This window comes from Hylobates moloch, unplaced genomic scaffold (assembly GCF_009828535.3).
Source record: "Hylobates moloch isolate HMO894 unplaced genomic scaffold, HMol_V3 SCAFFOLD_12, whole genome shotgun sequence".
Classification (NCBI taxonomy): Eukaryota; Metazoa; Chordata; class Mammalia; order Primates; family Hylobatidae; genus Hylobates; species Hylobates moloch.
The window spans coordinates 90,061,387-90,080,192 of NW_026652287.1; the positions used below are offsets into that span (position 1 = coordinate 90,061,387).

At 34.3% G+C, this 18,806-nt stretch overlaps 1 long non-coding RNA gene across 1 annotated transcript; it reads left to right on the forward strand.

The window, feature by feature from the left end:
• The first annotated feature begins 6,192 nt into the window (after nt 1-6,192).
• On the forward strand, nt 6,193-13,230 carry LOC116479717 (uncharacterized). Its single transcript, XR_004251047.2, has 3 exons — nt 6,193-6,434; nt 8,236-8,371; nt 13,054-13,230. It is a non-coding gene; the product is annotated as an uncharacterized LOC116479717 (long non-coding RNA).
• The last annotated feature ends 5,576 nt before the right edge of the window (nt 13,231-18,806 follow it).

Genomic DNA, 18,806 nt, shown 5'->3' on the forward strand with positions numbered 1-18,806 from the left:
TTGTTTATTTGTGCACAGATTTAAATTATTGTCTTGTGTTACTTGATTTCAACCTGAAGAACTTATTTTAATATTCCTTGTAAGGCAGGTCTATTAAGAACACATGTTAAGATATTTTACTAGCCTTGGAATGTCTTTATTTCACCTTAATTTTTGAAAGATACTTTTGCCTAATCTAAAATTCTTGGTTGACAGCTATTTCACTTTCAGCACTTTAAATATGATATCCCACTGCTTTCTGCCTTCATTGTTTCTGATAAGAAGTCAGCTGTTAATTATCCTGGGTTTGTGATGAGTCACTTTTCCTCTTACTGCTTTCAGGATTTTCTCTTTAATTTTCAAAGTTTCGACTATAGTAGCAATCTGGTGTCATTTACTGCTTTTATCGTATTTGGTATCTGTTGAGCTTTTTAGATGTATGTATTAATATTTTGCAAGATATTTGTGAAGTTTGTCAACCATTATTTTTTCAAATATTTTTTCTGCCCCCTTTTCATTTTCACTTCTATTACGTTTGTTTTTGTGGCTGCTTTAATTGGCATCTCACATTTCTCTGTGGCTCTGTTTTCTTTTTCATTATTTTCTCTCTCTCTTTTTCAGATTGTCTGATTTGTATCTATTTATGTTGAAATTCACTGATTATTGCCTCTGTTTGTTCATATTTACTATTGAACCCTCCAATAATTTTTCATTTTATTGATTATAGTTTTCAATGTTAGAATTTTTATTTTGTTCTTTTTAAAGTAATTTCTATTTCTTCATTTATATTTTTATTTAGTGGAAAATGTTTATTATATTTTCTTTAATTGTTTAGACAGGGCTTTCTTTGCTCTCTGAAACCCATTTCTGTTATATCTGATACTTGTCTCAGCTCAAAAGAAGTTTCATTTATTTACTACATATAGGTTATAATTTCTGTTTCTTTGCATGTCTTGTGATATTTTTTGTTCAAAAGTGGACATTCTAGGTAATACATTGTAGCAACACTGGCACTGATCCCATTGGAAATATTATTAATGTTATTATTGTTTTTGTTTGGTCTTTGTTTATTTGTTTAATGAGTTGAAAGAACTAATTCTATGAAGTCTATTTCCCTCCTTAATGTGCAGCTTCTGATAACCGTGTTCAGATTTTTTCTTTTGGTTTTATTTTTTAGCAGCTACCTACCATTCCTGTGTTATCATAGGCTGTTTATGGGTCAAAGGTTGTGTTTTAGTCATCTTAGTCAGTTAGATCCTTATCTTTTACCACTGAATTTGTATGCCTGGCTTGAAGGTTGCTGTCACAGTTCAGAGTTTACTTTTTTTCCCACATATATAATCAAAAGTTTGGATGTTCCCTCTCTGATCACTCTTGAGAGGGAACATACTTGGACATGACTTTAAAGCATGAAATTCTTGATTTACTGTTCTGATAAGATCAGGCGCATTCAGGGTGGTATGGCCTTAGGCTTGATTTACTGTTCTAAAGAAAGTCTGTCCTCTTATAGCCTGTCTCTTCCACTGGGCAGAAACTCTGTGCCACTGTACAGGAACTGGGGGTTGAAACTGAGATCCACTTCTCCCAGAGTGTGAACACTGGGTACAAGGGTAGTCCCTGCTTTACTGTCTTGTTCATCAAGCTTTGAAAATCTATCCTACAGGTGAGCTTGCATGGGGTAGTCAAGACCCAAGTAGTCTTGGACTACTGTGTATGAAGTACAGCTTCTTCCCTGTAAGTAGGTGCTGGGTAGGATAAGAGTTTCAGATTTTTTGGCCTTGTTCACCTAAAATTTGCTATACAGTGCTAAGAGGTATGAGAAATACCAGTGAAGCTATAGCTTTAGACTTAAAATTGAGTGTAGAGGGAATGCCTGACTTCTTGGTTGCATGTGCCAGGAGTAGGGTTTCCATAAGTCTGAGCAGGTGTGGGGTGTAAGGAAGGGAACAAGTAATGGTGCAATTGCTACAAATTCTGCCTATTCTTACTGAGATTTAGTAGATTTTCTTTAAGAGAGTTTCTCCATATTCTGTATGTCCTTAGGACTCTATCCAGAGACTTTATTGATTTTTTTTTTTAAATTATTTTATCCATTTTAATAGCTGTTTTTCAGGGGGAAAAGGTCTGTTGATCTCACTCTGCCATTACAAATTTAGATGTTTACAAGTTACTATTTTTTTCAGTTTACTAACCTGTTGTTCTGCTGTATTTCGTATGATATGACACCCATTTATGGCTTTCTTAATTTCAATTATTATAATTTCTATTTCTAGAACATTGTTGTCCAATAAAACTTTCTGGGATTATAGAAATGTCCTGTAACCTGCACTATTTAACATGGTAACCACCAACCATATCTAACCTCTGAGCACTTAAAATGCAGCTAGTGTAACTAAGGAACTGACTTTTAAATTTCACTTAATTTGAATTAATTTAAATTTAAATAGCAACAAGTGGCTAGTAGTTACTGTATTGGATAGCACCCTTCTAGAATTGCCTGTTTAAAAATAGATTTTAATTCCTTGCTCAAATTCTTAATGTGTTTATTTTATTGACCATTTTGTAGTTATTTTAAAGACTAAACCATCTGCTCTCTTTCTTTTGCCTGTTATTTTGTTGATTTCTTATATATTTTTATCAGATTTCTGAATTTGAGATGAAAAAATTGTAGATGTTCTAGATTATATTATCTCTCACCAAAGATAGTATAATTTTTATTTGTCAGTCAGATAAAAGACATCATTAGTACCAAAGACACCATTTTTATTCTCATCCCAAGCATTTATTAATTTTGTAGCCTTATGCAAAACACGCAACAGTCTTGAACCTGTTTCCTCATCCATAAATGGGATTCATCTTGCTTAAAGCAAAGATTGAAAGGTAAATAACCAATTTCTGAAATTTTTGTGAAATATGCGAGGTAATATATGAGCCTAAAATTTATATGAATAATTCATTCATTCTGTATATATTCATCAATGTTTTCATAGGTTGCTTGAAAGTAAAAGCAGGATGTTGTTGGGTAAAAATTGTTTATGCTATTTGTTACTCCATTTATGTTGCTCTAAAAGGAATACCTGAGATTGGGTAATTTATAAAGAAAAGAGATGTATTTGGCTCATGGTTCTGGAGGCTGTACATGAAGCACAGCGCTGGCATCAGCTTTTGGTAAAGACCTCAGACAGCTTACAATCAGAGCAGATTTTTTTTTTTTTTTGATATGCAGTCTTTACTCTGTCACCAGGCTGAAGTGCAGTGACACGATCTTGGCTCACTGCAACCTCTGCCTCCTGGGTTCAAGCAATTCTCTGGCCTCAGCCTCCCAAGTAGCTGAAACTACAGGTACGTGCCAACATGCCCAGCTAAATTTTGTATATATTTTTTTTTTTTTTTTAGTGGAAACGAGGTTTCACCATATTGGTCAGTATGGTCTCAATCTCTTGACCTCGTGATCTGCCCACCTTGGCCTCCCAAAGTGCTGGGATTACAGGTGTGAGCCACTGTGCCCTGCAAAGAGGGTGTCAGCATATCACAAGGCAAGATCAGGAGCAAGAGATAAGAGGAAAGTGGTATCATATCTTTCTTAAACAACCAGGTCTCAGGGGAACTCAGAGAAAGAACTCACTCATTACCATAAGAAGGGCACCAAGCCATTCATGAGGGATCTGCCCCCACAACCTAGACACCTCCCACCAGGCCTTACCTCCAACATTAGGGATCACATTTCAACATGAGATTTGGAAGGCATAAACATCCAAAGTATGCTGCTATGACCAACAAGTTATTTTGTATTTATATGTGTGTTATGACTGTTTTTAATGGTCTTCGATAGAAAAAAAGTACCTGTTTTCTGAAGACAATGAATGGTTATGAAATCAGCTATTAATATTCCTACAATTGCAAAGTGAGAGCACATTTCAGAGTCCCTGTAGTTGCACTCTTTGGTGAAGTTTCACAGCAGTAGGAAAGAATCTCAATGCTAGCCTGAATTTTTGGCCACAGCCCAGTTATTCTGGCACACATTGAAATCTCAAGACATCAAGAGAAACAAACTTTGGGACACTCAGTGGCACCATTTTTTAAAGCCAGATTCTTTTTCAGTGGGTATTCACATTTCCTTATTCCAATCATTCCAATGATTGGACAAAAGAAAAATTGTTTTCTTATCTTGCACTTTATTAAGAGGAAAAAATTTCTTTTGTACTAAAAGCTTCATTTTCCTGTAAACAGAATGATTAACTTGAGATTGTGCCAAATAATTTCTGAGTGTCTAGATAAGATTAAAGGCCTTTATTCTGCTAAACTCATGTGTTGATATTTTTTCATTACTTTCTCTATTACTTAAGCCAAGAGGTTTTTATTAACCACTCACAAACTTGCATCTCTGCACTAAATTCTGGCAATACTTGGAATGCTTTGACGTCATATAGTATCTGAATAGAGCAATGTTCTTGATGGTATGGAGAAGTTCTCATTGTAAAATAATTTTTATTTTTTCAAAAACAAAATTATCTTCAGAAGTGCCCACCTAGGGCACACTCTTTTTAACTTACATTCTGGCAAATAACTGATATTGACCATCCATTGCTCCTCAAAAGGAAAATGATTCCCTGTTAGACAGACTCTTTTTTTTTTTTTTTTTTTTTTTGAGACGGAGTCTTGCTCTGTCGCCCAGGCTGGAGTGCAGTGGCACAATCTCGGCTCACTGCAAGCTCCGCCTCCCGAGTTCACGCCATTCTCCTGCCTCAGTTTTGAGACGGAGTCTTGCTCTGTCGCCCAGGCTGGAGTGCAGTGGCGCGATCTCGGCTCACTGCAAGCTCTGCCTCCCGGGTTCACGCCGTTCTCCTGCCTCAGCCTCTCCGAGTAGCTGGGACTACAGGCGCCCGCCACCACGCCCGGCTAATTTTTTGTATTTTTTTAGTAGAGACGGGGTTTCACCGTGGTCTCGATCTCCTGACCTCATGATCTGCCCGCCTTGGCCTCCCAAAGTGCTGGGATTACAAGTGTGAGCCACCGCGCCCGACCTAGACAGACTCTTAAGTTAAAAATACCTTTTAGGCATATACTTAAAGTCTCGTTTCTTTTCCTATGTCCTCCACAATATCTTTAATGTGCTTGATTTGGGCAATAACACCCAGCAGTCATGGAAGACAGAAACAGCGACCTTGATTACTCCCTCAGCATACTTAGGCATGAACTGAGTTTTGATGCATGAACAAAAACACTTCAAGGTCATATTCCTTATCTCTCTAGGTTATTATTCTCTCTTAAGAGGAAACTACGATGCTTCCTCTCTTACCAGAATGATAATTGAGATATTAAAACATGGCTTTGTCATAAATCCTAAACACAACTAAGTATAGATAAAGATCTACAACAGAGCAAAAATTCTCTAGCACTGGATACATACACAAACTATCCTAGGCAGTTTCTCCTAACAGCTGCTAAATTACTTCTATTAATTGCAGCTTCATAAAACTAAAGAAAAAAAAGAAAAGAAAAGAAAAAGAAAGAAAACAACAAGGCTGTTTAATGGCATGCCTCTGTGTTACTACTTTTCTACATGGTACACAGCAAAGCAATCAAACATTTGGACATTACAAATACCCTAGCAATCAATTTGATTTAAAGTACTCTCCAACTGTAGATACTGCAAATGAAAAGACTCATTTCTTTTAGCCATTATTTCTAATGCTGCTAAAAAGATGCATTTGGGGAAATGCTTATCAGAAGTACTAAATCAGCATTACAGATATATATCAAGGAACCAGATGAATCTACAATTGCAACCAATTTGTTTTTCAGATGAGGTTTTATTTTTTTTCAGACTTGATGGATGGCTGTTTTTTAAGAATAATATCTGTCTAGAATGGATTAACTCAGGAGAGTGATACAAATATACCCAAAAGAATGAAGAAGTGTAAGTGGAGAGTGGTATATATAAACTATATCCAGGAAGAAATGAAATAATCGAAAGGTCCATTTCATGCTTGGCATTTAGAGAACAGCCCTCCAAAGTTACATAGTGACAAGAATGCTGAACAAGGTCAGGACAATGGAAACTTCTTTGTCAGGATCTAGTTGTGATATCAATGGGGAAATGTCTTAAACCAGGTCTCTCAACCTTAGTTCTATTGACATTTTGGGCTAGATAATTCTTTGTTGTGAGAAACTGTTCTCTGTATTCTAGAATGCTTAGGAGCATTACTGACCTCTTCCAATGCGATGCCAGTAGCACCCTCAATTATGAAAATCAAAAATGTCTCCCGACATCGCCACTTGTTTCCTGAGGGCAATTACCAGTTGTTGTAAACTACTGTTTTACATACTTTTTTGGTTTTTGAATCTCTAAAGAGAGGAGTTGTGATAAGATGTGTCTTTTCCAGCTCTAATATTCTCTGACCTGTCCAGCCAGGCTCACAAAATCGATGATAAACTCTATCTGTTCTTATCAGGTAACACCAGAACTAGCTTTTTTATGTTCTCAACTTGCAGAAATTATAGTTAGTTTCCCCACACACAGTGAGGGAATTCCAACTGCATCTTGTGCCATATTTTTGAGTTAAAATTTTACTTTGCTCGTTTTAATTCTTTATGCAGCATCTTCCAGATAGGGTGGTCAACTGTCTCAGTTACCTGAGACGTTCCTGGTTTTGGCATTGAAAGTCCTGTGTCCTGAAAAAGCCCTCGATCCTGAGGAAACGGATCACTTTCCTTCTATAACTATTTCCACGTGGTTGTGCGTGTGTGTAGATATGCATATATACAAACATGTCATGAAGAATACTATAGTACTATTCTAATAATTAGTGTTAGAATAGTATAGTAATAGAATAATATAGTACTCAAGTTATCTTAATCTATTTTTTATTTTATTTTTAACATATTTTATGTTATCAAGTATTATTTAACTTATTATTTTAATGCATGATTATTATCTTATTCTATTAATGTACTACAGTTTATTGAATAATTTCCATATGATTAGACATTTATATTATTTATAGTTTCTTTTAAAATAAAAAATAAATGCTCAATGAGCATTCTAATAGTTACACATTTATGCATACCTTTTAAATATTTTTAAATTAAACATTTTAATTTTGAATAACTTAAAATATCCTACAGTATACAGATATATAACAACTCTGTATCTATTCTGTCATATTTAATTTACATTACAGAGTTAAAAAATAAATAGAAATGAAATTTAGCAAATTCAGCTGAAGTCTGTCCTCCCTACCTCCCCCCGTGTACCCACTGTCCTTGAGAAAGCATGTGCCATTCCCATCAATGACCCTGAACATTTGTCACATACTTAATTATCTACAAAAAGCAAAAACGATTCACCAGCATTGTACATTTCCTTTTGCATCTTGAGTTTTTGCCCAACATTATTTTTTTAGAGATTTATCCATGTTGATAGATCTATATTATTAGCTATGACTGCTATATAATGTTCTGTTTTATGACTGAACTTTCATTTTTCCACTCATATTTAAAGACAATTACATTTTCAAATTATTTTGCTATCACAAACAATGTTGCATTGTTTGTATATGCACAAGTATATCTGTGTATTTGCATCCTCATGTACAGCGAAAAACTTCTGTAAGGTAAACAGATTTAGGGGGAAATGAGGATATGCATATCTTTAACTTCAGCTAGTTTTCTTCCTGAATAGTTATTCCAAATAACACTTTCAGGAGTCATGTACAAGAATTCCTGCTTCTCACTGCTTTTCTAAAACTTAATATTAGCAGACCTTATATTTTTTCCTTCTGCTTCCTTTGAATATATACCCTATCCTCTGTGATTTTTCTTTTGGGGTTTATATTATTTATTTTTCTAACTTCTTCAGCAGATTCTTAGCTCATTAATTTTTAGTCCCTTTCTCATTTTATTATGCGCTTTTAAAAGTATGAATTTCTGATTACTATTTTTGCTGGACATGACACATTATGATTTGTAGAGCTGTTATTAATCAGTTATAATTTTTTAGCAAATTTATTGCGGTAAATCTGACAATAAATGTCACATTTAAAAGTATTCTTTTAATTTTCAAATTTGTTTTATTTTAAATCATTTTTTATTTTTGATTTTTGTGGATATATAGTAGGTATGGAAATTTATTTATTTATTTATTTTTTATAATAAGACATTTAATTTTATTCCCTTTAATAAATGAGGAATGTGGTTTTATTCTTTCCACTGTCTGCTTCTAAAGTATAGGTATAAACTTGTGCCTATCTGCAGATGCAGATAAGAAACGTGGGAAGCCACAAGAAAGCCAAGTAGCCTGGGAAATTGTGGTCATTGAGCCATGAGCAAAAAATAACAGTTGATCCTGTTGGGGCCACCTGACAGCAGAGATGGCTGAGGACCCCCGAGCGTGAGTCCAGAGAGCTCCCCTGCAGCCCAACCTTGACTTTCCAGAATGAGCCTTCTCTAGGAAGCCACTGCTCATTCGGAAAGTGAAGAACGCCTGTGTTTCCAACACCAACCCCAGCTCTGCTGACGTCTCAGGACGGCAGGACCATGTGTGATGAAACACCAGGCAGGGGAGACTCAAATTTATAAGTTACATGAGATATTTTGAAACAGGTACACGATGCATAATCACATCAGGGTAAATGGGGTATCCATTATGTCAAGCATTTATCATTTCTTTGTGTTAACAAACATTCCAGTTATATGTTTAGTTATTTAAAAATGCACAATAAGTTGTTGTTGACTGTAGTCGTCCCATTGTGCTATCAAATAGTAGATCTTATCTTATTCATTCTAGCTAACTATATTTTTGTATCCATTAACCAGCCCCACTTCTCACTTATCCAACTTCCATTCCCAGCCTCTGGTAACCATCATTGTCCTATCTATCTCCAGGAATTCAATTGTTTTAATTTTTAGTTGCCACAAATGAGTGAGAACATGCAGTTTATCTTTCCGTGTCTCTCTTATTTCACTTAACATAATATCCTCCAGCTCCATCCATGTTGCTGCAAATGACAGGATCTCACTTTTTTTTCAATTGCTGAATAGTACTCCAAAACAGTGTGTATTTGGTAAGTGCTGATATATGTAAACACCACTGAAGTCATCAGCAAAATCAAGATAATGAACATGTGTCAATCCCAAAAACTTTTACCTGTCTTCTCTGTATTTCATTTCTCCCATCCCTCTACCCCCATCCCCCATCCCCAGGCAAAACTAATCTGCTTCCTTTATTTACTATCGGTTAGTTTGCATTTTCTAGAATTTTGTATAAATAGACTCATATAGCATGTACTCCGTTTTGGTCTAGTTTCTTTAATTTGACATAATTATTGTGAGACGCATCTATGTTGTTGCATACTTCTTTTTTTTTTTTGCTGAGTAGTAATCTATTGTATGAATGTAACACCAATTTACTATTTCGTTGATAGATATTTTAGTGTTTCCAAGTTTAGGTTATTACATATAAAACTGCTATGAATATTCATGTTTAAGTCATTGTGTGAAAACATGCTTTTATTATTTTTGAATATATACCTAGAAGTAAAATTGTTGGATCATATGGTTAGTATATGTTTACTTTTGTGGGATAATGTCAATGTCTTAGTATATATTCTAGATGTTTTTTCTTGTTACTTTACTTTTTAATCAAAGTAATCTGTCAATAACTTTAGAGAAGTACACTTTTCTTCTAGAATTCCCATAATTTTTGCTTTATATTTTACTATATTTTTCTATATATATATTTGCTCTAATTGCCAAAATATGTCTTGTATATTGAAGTAATATTAGTTACCCACATGGTCAGAGCATCAGCATTATGTTGTAATGCTTTGCCAATTTTTTTCTTTTATTTGTCCATATGTCTGTTTTGCTTGATATTAATATAACCAACTTTCATTTACTTTATATATAATTTCTATTCTTTGACTTCAAAACTCTCTGACTTTATGTTTTTGCCTCTTATAAAGGTATATAGCTGGCACTTATTTATCAGAGCATCACTAAGAGCTTTTCTGTAAGAGTGATTGCCATTTATTTGTGGGTAATATATTGCTACTCTCTCATAGCTTTGAACAGTTTCTCTCTTAGCTCTTCCTATCTTTCTTATTCTCTGTCTTGCTTTCACTTTTGTTTCTGTTCTTTCTTTCTCTCTGTCTCTGTTTTCTGTTTCCTACTTTGTTATAATATATTTAAATATAAATTCTGAATAATTCTCAATTATTATCCTCTTAAGCATTTATTTTTCTACAGCCTCTCTGTCATTTTCTTCTGGTCCTATTTAGATAAGTGTTAGATATTTTTAACGCATTTAAATATATCTCTTTTTTAATGTAATTTCTTCTGATAGAAATTGTGTGACATTTTCAACTATTTTTTCCACTTCAATTATCCCCTTTTCAGCTAAATTATAGAATGCTGTTTACCTATCTCTATCAGCTATCTATGTCTACCTATTAATGTGTCTGTCTCTCTATAACATATGCATGTATATATTTCAATGGAACTGCATTTTTAAAATATATATTTTGTTCTTTTCTGAGATGTATTGTTTCACTATGTCATGCTTTTTCCCTAAGGTTTCAAGTTTTCTTTTACATTTTAATTAATTTTACATTTATTTTGTATCTTACTTGAGTGATCTTGACATTATAACATGTTCATGGGGTTATAAATCAGATGTGTCTTTTAACTCACTCATAATAGATTCTTTCCTCATATGCTTTTAATTTTTTATTGTTAGCTCACACATTAGGAAGGCTTAATTTTTCTCTGCTGTCAGAAAACCTCGTAGTAGCTTGCACTGTGTTCTGCAAAAGAAGCCTCAGAATTATTAACAAATTTTATATTAATTTCTTGAATTGGGGGTACTTACATTACATAGGTAATGAAAATTTGAACCCTAAACCAATGTGAGGTACAAAACTGGAACCTCTGAGGAGTCTTCTTTTTCCTAACCCACAGTAATACAGATGAGCTTTCTTTCCACTATCCTGTGCCAGTGGGGAGAATATTTGTCTAGTTTGCCCTTTCACTAAGGGTGTAGCACTTTGAGGATTCTAGGTTTATGTTAGTCTCAGTTTTTCTTCCGTCTTGTATCCAAGATGCTGTATCACACAGACAGAAAATCCTTATCCTTCCTGCCTACAGTAGCCTCACCATCAGCTCAAAATATTCTGCTTTCAATTACCTATTCATTTATGATACTTGACATTTTTCCTTCCTCGCAAGCTGTCAGGCATTTAAAACAATTTCAACATTTTAAAGCATGAGAGATTTTACTTTTTTTTTTTTTGTCCATGGCATTTCTGGAATCTGAAACTCCCTTGGTAATATCTTAGTAAAAGTTCTACAGGTAAAATTGCTGAGTCAAAGTATTCATATATCTTTAATGCTTTTAACATAAATTGTCAAAATTGTTTGCTGCAAGAAGCATGCAAGGATAGGATCATGATGATGCCTCAGTCTACACAGATGACCTCTGCTTTGCTTCTCTGTCCCTTCTCTTTTCATCTTTCCTCTACTCTGGTGCTACTTTGTGACAGCCTGGAATCATTTGTTTCTGCATTTCTGGGGTGCTATGGAACTCTTCAGTGCTGTATTGACTTGTCTGTCTTGTCACCTACCACAGCAAATTGTAATATGGTTTATTGCTGCTTCCTCAGTATTGACTGAGGATAGTATAAGTGTTGCTACTGCTTTGTGTTTCTACAGGGACAAAAGCCTTTTTCACAGGGACTCATGACTTGCTACTCTTTCAATTCACCTTCCTTCCCGCTGCCTGAGAAATCTTTACTGATTTTCGAGTTAGAGAATGAAGGTGCTAAGAGTCTAACTGTTAAGTAACCTGCATTTTCCCATCTATTGTCTGGCATGTGTACTAGAGTCCTTTCTGTTGCTCTTGGGAGAGTGGAATTTTAAAATTCCAAATTCAAGAAAGTATGGCATCTTTTATTTTTTCTCTTGTTTTCAGTTCATGTGAGACAAATCAGTAGAATGCCTCAATGACTGAAGGGTCACAGAGTGAAAGAAGGCAGGGGAATAAAATCACTTTTGTTACTATAGCATATTATTATCATATAACATTTAACGAAGCTTTGGGAGATTCTTTTACTTCGCCCACATGGTCCCTTGCCACTCTTACAATACCTTAGACCTCAAATCTCCAAACGTATACTTTTTTGACTCACAGGAAGTCTAGGTTTCCATTTGGGTTTTGCAAAATATCTAAGCTATTTCTCCTGGGAGTCCTTAGAGAGACAGAGTTCTGCTATAAATGAGGCTACTTCTTGCATTTCTGGGGTCCTTCTTTTTAGTGTTCCTTCCTCTGGTCATCCATGACCTCTGTAGCCCAAGATTGTTGCTGATGGAATTGCCAGTGTTGTCACAGATATCCTCTATTTTTCATGCTTTCTCCCTCTAGCCATTAGAAAAGAAAGTTTTTTTCTTTATATGACTAGTCTGCTGAAGTTTCTCATAGCATGTATGTCGGGGCCCTGGTAAATGCTTCCTTTGTTTTACATCGTTTTCTGTCTTAGAGTAAGCAGGCATCCAAAGGGCGATGTTAGGGGATGGAGAGGTCTATTCTCATACTCTCTCTGAAAATACTATTTCTCTTTTAAAACTCAGGTTCTGTTGCTCTACTTATATACTCTATCAGACTTGTTTTTCACTTGGATATTTTCTCACCGAGTTCATTATCCCATGGAAATCAAGTTCTATTACTGGAAATGTGGATCTGTGCCCTAGAACATTCCCAGGCAGTTAAGACACTCTTGATCAAGTTATGATTGTTAGAAGATGGTTCTGCCCAAGAGAACAGAAAGAGCCTCTGTGGACTAATGAGGTTTAACTTCCAATTACATCTAATAGAGTTTTATATCTGACACAGCCTCCAATATTTTGTCATGTATTTTTATTTTATAGCTGACAAATTTACCAAACGTTTTTATTTGTTGCAATAGTTTTGATGCAATATTACAAATATGATTATTACTTCCTAATTAGCTTATAAGTTGTATTCAATTCTAATAAAAACTTTATTTTTTTACTTGACACATTTCTAAATTTCTCCAGCAGAATGTGTGAATGAAAGACTTAAGAATACATCTCACCCAGGCAGCCTGGGTTCAACTCTCCATGTGAGAATACCAAGCTTGTTTGGGCACCGTGCCTCACATGTGTAATACCACTTTGAGAGGCTGAGGCAGGAAGATTACTTGAAGCCAAGAGTTGGAGAACAACCTGGGCAACAAAGTGAGACTCCATCTCTACAATTTTTTTTTTTAATTAGCTGGATGCAGTGGTGCACACCTGTAGTCTCAGCTTCTCAGGAGGCTGAAGTAGGATTGCTTGAGCCCATGAGTCCAGAAGTTTGAGACGGCAGTGAGTTACGATCACACCGCTGCATTAGAGCCTGAATGGCAGAGTGAGAGCCTATCTCTAAACTAAGTAAACAAACAAATACAGACATACATACATAAAATAATTATTATTATAATAAAAAGAATACAAGAAGTCTGCAATTTATGTGTTATGGTGCTGACTGCAACTCATGTATGTTGTACCCTCATTTTTCACAATATCATAGTAACTAAATAACTGTGCAAATTAAGAGTACAGTTCTTATGTGCATGTTTTATAGTTAATACATACTGTTCAAAAAAAGAACTACCTGTATTAAATAAGAATAATATAGGTGTACTTGTCTACTGCCTAATAAAACACATGATAAAGCACTACAAATGAAAGACAGTAGTTCTTACCAGCAAATAGGGAATGCAGAGGAAAAATAATAGAGGAGCATCTCAGTCAAGATTCAGATTTAGTTTATAATAAATATAAAACCTTTCTCTCAATTTTTGGATCTGGATTATACATGCTGTTATTACTAATTTTACATATGACTTTCTTTTTAACCATTTATTTAGTCAATTAATAGATTTATTTATTCAGAATTTATTCAGTCAGCTTCTGTGAAACTACTACCCAACCCAAAAATAGAAATAGTAGAAAACCTTACATCTACCTAAACCATCCTCCTCAGCTACCTCGCTTTCACTTCTCAGATGCAAATACAATTTTATGTGTGTGTGTGTGTGTGTGTGTGTGTGTGTGACTTTTATTTTAACTTCAGAGACGTAAATTCAGGTTTATTACATAAACTTGTGTCACGGGGCTTTGTTGTACCGACTATTGCATCATCCACGTATTAAGCCTAGTACTCATTAGTTATCTTTCCTGATCCTCTGCCCGCTCCCACCCTCTACTTTCTCAAAGGCTCCAGTGTGTGTTGTTCCCCGCTATGCGTCCCTGTATTCTCATCATTTAGCTCTCACTTATAAGTGAGAACATGCGGTATTTGCTTTTCTGTTTTTGAATTGCCATTTAAAAAATTGGTACATCTAATGCATGCCATAACATTATTTTATTTAGTTTTAGCTTGCTTTTGAACTTCATAATAACGATATACCATATGTAGTCTCTGGACATGCCTTTTCACTTTGTATTATTAATACTGTATGCAGCTATAGCACATTTACTTTTACTGTTATATAATTTCTATTGTGTGAAAAAGCACAGTTTATTTACTCTCCAGTTGATGGACATTGGATTGTTGCCATTTTTTTTTCTTTTATGCTAAGAACAAGACTGTCAAGAAGCTATGTATATTCCTATATCTTTTTCTGGCACACAGATATAATGTAAGTGTTTATCACAAAGATTCAGTTCTTTATCCCTGTAGAGGATTTCTGTGTGTGTTATGACATAAGGATCTGATTTCATTTTTTGTACTCATATGGAACTAATTTTTCCAGCTTCATTACTAAACAGTCTTCTTTCTCTATAATCTGCCATGCCATCTTTGCCTATGTCAGTGTTTCCTAAGAGCATGGGATCCTCTGGGCTGTAGATTCTTTATTATTATTATTATTCTTATTTGCCTATCCATACTATAATGCCACACTGCTCTAATTACTGTAGCTTTATAGTAAGTCTTCTTATTTGGAAAGTCTTATCCTCTCCTTATTCTTCTACTGAAGTATCTTGGCTATTCCGAGTGCTTTGCTATTCCATATAAATTTTAGAATTCATTTATAAAGTTTCATTAAAATATTATATTTAGAATTTTTAAAGGATTAATTTTCTTTAAATTAATAGTCATTTTGGGGATAATTGACATGTATAATTGTTTTCCAATCTATTAACATGGTATATCCCTATATTTACTTACCTTGCCTTTAATATCTTGTAGTAAATTTCTATAATATTCTGCATAAAACTTTGGTACATTTAAAAAATGTATTCCTTGTGTATTAGTTAGGGTTCTTTACAGAAACAAAATGTATATTCTGCAATATACGTATACACACACACAACATGCACACACGCACACATATATGCAGAGACCTAACTCTGGTGGAATATGTTCCAATTTGAGGACAGAATAAGATGCATATCTCAGCTCAGGCAGACAGGCAGAGAGAGAGAAGGAGAATTCACCCTTCTTCTACCTTTGTGTTCTCTTCAGACCCTGAATGGATTGGATGATGCTCATCTGGACTGGAGAGGGCAATCAGTACAGTCTGTTGATTCAAATACTAATCTTATCTAGAAACACCCTCACAGACTCATCCAGAAATAATATTTAGCCAAATGTTTGGGCACCCTGTGGTCCAGTCAAGTTAACACATAAAATTAACCATTATATTTACTGTTTTGTTGCTGTTATAAATGGTAAAATTTAAGTTATTATTGCCAAATATTGGTTGTGGGAATATTGAAATGCAATCTTATGCCCATCAAATTTGCTAAATTCTGGTATTATTTTGTGTAATTTTTACTAGATTTTAAAAAATTATATAATTATGTCACTTTCAGAAAATAACAGCTTTGTTTCATTTATTTATTTATTTATTTATTTATTTATTTTTTATCTTATCACACTTGTCAAGACACTTACTTTGAGTGAGTAGAATTTAAAAAGTGAGGTTTTTAATAATTTTAAAAAAGTGCTTTCAATATTTCTGTATCTATAATGATATTTGAGATGTGCCTTTTGTAGATGCCATTTATTATATTTCCTTTTACATTTAGTTTAGTAAGAATTTTTTTATTCTGAATGGCAAGTTTTTATGAACTAATTTTCCAGTATTTGTTGGATAGAACATTTTACTCCTTTATTCTGCTGTAAATATACATTTTCTAATAGTGGAAAACAAATGACATAATAAATAAAATTCATTCAATTAATATATCTTGAGAAAAAATATACAATAGTCTCCTGTACCAAATACCAGATAGTGAGAAAAAGGGAAGATCTTTCTGAATATAAAAGCAAAGAAAGAAAAGAAAATATTGATATTTTCATGCAGTCAAATGCTCTACCACAGAGCTATACCCCCAGAATGTTGATATATTTATTTTTCAAAGTTTAGAAACTTCTGAGTTATATTAAATGTCTTAAAGAAAAATAAGAAAGAAAGTACCAACTGGGGAGAGGGAAATACTTGTACCATGTAGCATCAATGTGCCATCAATCATGTCACTATATCAGCTTTTATGAATCAGTAAGAAAAGGACAAAAAAACTATAAAATAATTTGGACAAGAGATCTGAGCATGTCATACAGAAATATGTCAGATGTTTCCAAATAATTTTATATTTAATACAATTTACGCTCCATAATGATCAAAGAAATACAATTTAAAAGTAGAAAAATTTTTGCCTTTTGAAATTTCAAATATAGAAGAGTAAAATAATAGTAACCAGTATTTGTAAGAATTATGGATCTTGATGTATTTATATCCTAGTTCACTCATTATTCTGAAAATATTGATTGATTTATGAGACAGGGTGATGCTCCATTGCCCAGGCTGGAACACAGTGGTGCAATCATGGCTCACTGCATGCTTGACCCCCCAGCTCAAACCATCCTCCCAACTCAGCTCCCAAGTAGCTGAGAATATAGGTGCATGCCATCACACCTGGCTAATTTTTCAAATTTTTTTGTAGTGATATGTGTCACTATGTTGCCCACCCTGGTTTTGAACTCCTAGGCTGAAGCAATCCTCATGCCTCATCTCCCGAAGTACTAGGATTACAGGCATGGGACACTGTGCCCAGTCAAATATTTATTTTGTGTAAATTATAATTATTATGGATCAGACATTATACTAGGTGTCTGCAAAATCCATCTCAAACATATATTTTTGAAGTATATGAGTCTCAACTCTATGTTGAAACACTGGAAACACTTATTTTAAAATTAGAAGCAAGAGAAATACACTACTGTCATAATTTTTATTCAGCATTACTGTGGAAGTTCTGGCTAGTGCCATAATTCAAAAAAAAAATAAAGGTATAAAGATAAAATGTTGAAGTAAAGGGGCCACAGTCTTTGCTTTCTTGAAACTTAGAATCCAGTAGTAATCTGAATTGTTATAGTCTACTTAAGAGGAGATTTTGAAGTGAACATCAATTATGTAAAATACCTTTTTACCAAGACCTGATAATTTGGCTTCCAGAATTTTAGCTTAAGAAATAATTAGATCTAAATCAAACTAATATAGAAAAGGCTCATCAAACATTAGATTTAGATTTGAAAAACTATAAACAAATAGAATATCCTAAAAATTGCTTAAAATTATAATGACCTACTTGAGTTACAATTTGTATAAAAAAAAAAAAATACAGGTTGGGTACGGTGGCTCATGCCTGTAATCCCAGCACTTTTGCAAGCCAAGGCAGGTGGATCACTTGAGGTCAGGAGTTCGAAACAAGCTTGGCCAACATGATAAAACCTCGTCTCCAATAAAAAAAATACAAAAATTATCTGGGCATGGTGACGTGTCTGTAATCCCAGCTACTCGGTAGCCTGAGGCAGGAGAATTGCTTGAACCTAGGAGGTGGAGTTTGCAGTCAGCCGAGACTGTGTCACCGCACTCCAGCCTAGGTGTAGAGTGAGACTTCATGACAAAAAAAAAAAAAAAGGAAGAAGAAGAGGAAGAAGAATAAACAATATGTAAGGAAAAAAAAAAAAAACAGTTTCAAAGGGTGCATATGCCATATGAATCCTTGTGGTCCATCCAAAGTTGAATTTCTTTATCATAAAGCCTCCTTTTACAATGCCTCAAGTCTGGCTTTCTGACACAGAGACCTCACCTGACTTAGAAGAGATATTTATGTAACCTGTCCTGCCACATTCCAGAGAGGCAGCCATTCCCATTGCTCTCTTTGCCACAGAAGCATGCCATTATTGCTAGCCTATCTGCTTCAGTCTTTTTAGGTATGAGCTACATCCCAATTCCTGCATCTATAAGATTTCAGGGGTACATGTTTAGCTCTCCATGCTGTTATCAACAATTTCTTCATTTGGTTTTAAAGAAATGGGAAATACTTTCTTCTCTCTAATTATAAACACTTGTGATTTCTATTATTATCAGTTTTTAACTTTTAATACACTCTGAGCTTTCTTTACAGATCCTGGATATAGATGATGGACTAATGTTTATTGCCCATTTTTGATAGTTTTTTCTAAGTACTGCATAGAAGAACTAGTATTTTGATTTGGAATGACACAGTAGTACCTACCGTTCTCAGCATTGAAGTCTCAGCCAAAATTGTAAGCAGGAAGAGTCCTTGTGAATATCCTGTTAGATTAGCTAATAGAAAAGCATGCAAATAATTTGAGTAGACAATTTCAACAATGTATAAAAAGATGTGCAAACTCATGAGTAATGTAATTGGGTATTATTTTGTAGTAGTCAGACTTTAAAATTTTTTAAATGCCATGAACACTTATAAGGATATTTTCATATATTGATGATGGA